We start from the raw sequence: 4,070 nt of genomic DNA on the forward strand, positions 1-4,070 counted from the left end.
CATATCATACGTGCACAGCACACATGTGCACACACAAGCATGTACATATACATGTGTAAGCACAGCATATACCTAACATGTACACTGCATGGATATGCACATAAATATATACATGTACACGTATGCACATGGAAATACATGTGTGTGCACACAGCTGGCCGCAGCTGTTCCTGGAAAGTCCAGGGAGGCCTGGGGCAGGAAGGATGCCGGCCGGCCCCCAGGTCACAAGGAAGGCTGTGGACAGGGTAGAAGGCTTAGCCCTGCCTCGGCTACGCAGACAGGTCACCCTGCAGATTTACTGACCAGAGAGCCGGGGCCGCTGTCCACTTCACAGGCCTCAGATTCCTGGCCCCCCCCACACACACATCTTTTCTGGGAGGATTTCATTTACAGAAAACTAAAGTTTCCAGGAAGATGAATTTTTATTGAGTGAGGTCATAGAGCTTTGGCCTTTGGCCATGTCCTGAACCTTCTCTGAGACTCATTTTCTCCATTTATACAAAGAGAGGGATGGACAGGGTGATCTCTAGGGTGTCCAATGCCTGGCACCTAGTAGGGGCTTGCTTGATGGCTTGACTTCCAAGTCCTCCAGTGGATGAAATCTGGAGCCTCGCCTAGAACAGAACCTCAGGGACGCTGTTTGTCCTTAGAACCCAATTTCTGGATTTGTTCTGTCTTGGAGGCGGAAAGGGGGCTGCCCTTCACCCTCTTCCCCACACTGGGATTTCATTAGCCTGATGTGGGCGTCACAACTTGCTGAGCCCCTGACTGTCGTCCCCCTTTCCCATCAGGGCGATGGCCACACCCAGCCCCAAAGGTCCAGGGAGGACCCCTCCTACTCTGGCTCTGACCCCATGGCTTATTCCCTGCCATCCTTCATGGAGAGCCTGTGGCTTGGGTGGGAGGGATTGAGAGGGGAGAAGCAGAAGGCCTAGGGGGACTTCACAGATTTTGTGATATGATGCAGGTATGTGTATGTATGAGTGTGTGTGCGTGAGTGTGCATGTGAGTGTGTGTTAGAGCATGACAGACAACAGAACTCATGGACCAGATGTGAGAAGCCGTCTAGGGTTGCCCTCTCATTTTAGAGGGAAACCGACTGAGGGGAGGATGGGGGAGGGGAGGAGAGGAGAGGGCCTCTGTGGGTGGGGTCATCCGAAAGCTGACCCTGAGCCCAAATGCTCTCCTCGGCCCCATGATACATCTGCTGCTCTCTCCTCCTCAGGGCATCCCTCCGTGGCCTGGGTGCTCCCCACTGCCAGACATGAGGAGGGGCCCAGGGAGGGGAGGAGGGGAGCCCCTCAGCTATTCACTAGGGTGCTGGCCAAGCTCTTATGAAGACATCGTAGGCCCTATAGAAATGCTAGTATCCATCATTATAGATAAGGAGTAAGTTTTGACAGAAAATTTGGTTAAGCACCTACTATGTGCCAGGCACTATGTCGGGCATATGAAGACGAAGAGAAGAACCACCTGCCCTCAGGGAGTCTGCACTCTGCCGAGGTGCAGCGCCTTGTGGCGGATGAGTCAATATCACTTGTAGACAAGGCCAACGCCAAGGCGCTTTGGCGCCAGGTAAGGGGTCAGTGATGGCTCTGGAGCTGGGCCCCGGGGAGGGAGGACCTCTCCCTGGCAGAGGTGAGGAGGGAGACCGCACCAGGCCTCACTCGAGGGGGCCAAGACTCCTTCCACAGTGGCTGGCTGTCCCTCTCCCCCCTCGATGCCTGCTGCAAATGTGGGCTTTTCCAAGCTCCCCTTCCAAACTCCGCTGCCGCTGGACCCGCTTCTTGGGATCAGGCGGTCACTCCTCAGGGCTGCGGACAGACCCCAGCGCTGCCGGCCTCCAGGAACCCAGAAGGTCTTAGCTGTCTCCAGGATGCCTTCACCCAAGGGCAGGGAAGGACAGAGGGGCCATGAGGGACCCAGCAGCGGGCCACCCCACCCAGACTACACCGTGACCAGGAAATAGAGATGGAGGGAGGGTCTGTGGTTGGGCCTGTGGTAATCATAGGCTTCTGTATCCCCAGGGCCTAGCACAAGGCCTGCACATAGTAGGGGCTTAATCACGCGTTAAGCAGGCTCACCAAGCTTCCACGTGCCACCAGGCAGAGTGTGTGGACCGTGCTCCTAAGCTGGCCTTTGGACCCTTGTTACAGAAGGAAAGCATTCCAGGGTGAATGTCAGGAGCAAAGGTGTGGAGGTGGGAATCTGCCCGGCGGGTGCCTGGAGGGGCGAGAGAGCTGAGGAAGCAGTGGGAGGGGCCAGGCTGTGGCAGGCCACGAATGCTAGGACCAGATCCCCCAGAAGGACGTTCTTGCCTCAAGCTTCTCCTTCCTCAGGCCCGCTGTCTGGTCCATTGATTTCTCCCTGGTGGGAGCTCTGCCCGGGCTATCTGCCCTAAGTCCTGGGATCGATAAATGAGTAAACATGTCCTCCCATTGGCAGCTCCAGCCTGGGCTTGGCAGAACAGAAGAGGGGGGACCCTGGGCTGCCCTTCCCTGTTTTATTGGGGAGGGGACCCCGGGCAAAGGAAGAAGCCCTGGGCTCCTCTTCCTGGGAGACTGCCCCATGCAGCCTCTTACACCCCAGCTGACGACTGTCCCAGCGGCCAAGGTGAGCCTCAGGGGCCACTGGCCTGGTGATGGAGGGGGTGGCCCCTTCCAGGGCCCAGGCACGGTCACTTCCACCCCTGTCGAGAGAGGCTCCCAGGAGGCTCTGCCCTGCCTGGTCTTGGGCATCATTCACTTTTGTCTTAAGCCCCTGTGTGCCTGGCACTGTGCCTGGTGGACACAGATCAGGGTGATACAAGATAGGGAGAAAGTCAGCGAGGGGGGCAGAGGTGAAGCCAGGCAAAGCACTCCAGGAATATGATAAGTAATAATAATGATAGCTGACATTCACACAGCGCCTACTGTGTGCCAGGCTCTGTGTGATCCTCACAGTCACCCTGGGAAGTGGCTGTTACCATGATACCCATTTTACAGATGAGGAAACCGAGGCCAGCAGAGGCTGAGTGACTTGCCCAGGGTCACACAGCTAGTAAGTGTAAGGTCTTCCTGCCTCTAGGCCCAGTGTTCTGGGCACTATGGTGCCACCTGGCCGCTCAAGAAAGATCACTTTCATCCTTTTATGAAGGGGATTTTTTCTGTGAAGCTTGGATTCAGTCAAAGGGCCATGCTAGAGGACTTAGAGGGCCACTCTGAGGCCACCCCTGATCTCGGGGAATCAGAGAGGGCTTCACTGAGGAGGCAGCCCCTGAGCTGGACCTCAAAGAATGAGGATTTCAGTAGGTGGGAGATGAAGGGAAGACTGTCTGAGAAGAGGGGAGAGGGCAGGACAAGCTCTGGAAATTTCACCAGTCTGGGCCTCAGTTTCCTTCCTCAAGGGAAATTAAGGCAAACTGAGGCCCAAGTTCTAAACACCATCAATTTATTAGCAAAGCTTGAATTTCCCAAAACCAGGGTCTCCTCCAGAGACTAGCCTTGTGGTGGGGAGGACAGCACAGTTGTCTGCAAAGTCAGAAGCATCCTAGGCTGGGGAACAATGTGATTGACAGGCCCTCAGGAAGGCAGGCTTAGCAACACCCTCCCCTTCCATCTTGTAGCTAGAGATTCTGATGGAGGGAGTCCCCCTGTAAGAATAACTAACGGTAGAGAGAGAGCGGGCTTCTTCTGAGTGGTCAAAGACAGCTGGGGATCCAGAGGTAACAGTTTTCCTTTCATTAAAGTCATTTATAGGGAAATGGAACTTTGAAACTTAACTGAGGAAACTGACCCTCATAACTGAATCCAGAGAGTTATGCCTGAGGTGCTTCTACAGAATGTCAGGAGAGACAGAATGGAATCACTTACAAAAGAGAATCAGTTCGATTTTCTTAATTTCTCAATAAAATGTGATAGTTGTTCAATGTCTTCAGATGGTGATAGAGGTGATTGTAATGTTGGTACTGGGACTGGTGGGCATGGGGATGATAAAAAGGAGCCACTGTGGAGCGCTGAGGGTGAGTGCGGCTTGTTGGGAGGCATCAGGTTGATAGAAAGGAGCCACTGTGGAGCGCTGAGGAAGGATGC

General features: G+C 54.6%; 1 protein-coding gene across 2 annotated transcripts in view; it reads left to right on the forward strand.

Moving 5' to 3' along the window:
- The window catches only part of TSPAN32 (tetraspanin 32), a 35,605-nt gene that overhangs the window by 28,215 nt on the left and 3,320 nt on the right, over window positions 1–4,070 (forward strand). The gene's annotated exons all lie outside the window — the stretch shown is intronic.

Source organism: Vombatus ursinus, unplaced genomic scaffold (assembly GCF_900497805.2).
Source record: "Vombatus ursinus unplaced genomic scaffold, bare-nosed wombat genome assembly UNPS02014790.1, whole genome shotgun sequence".
Taxonomy (NCBI): Eukaryota; Metazoa; Chordata; class Mammalia; order Diprotodontia; family Vombatidae; genus Vombatus; species Vombatus ursinus.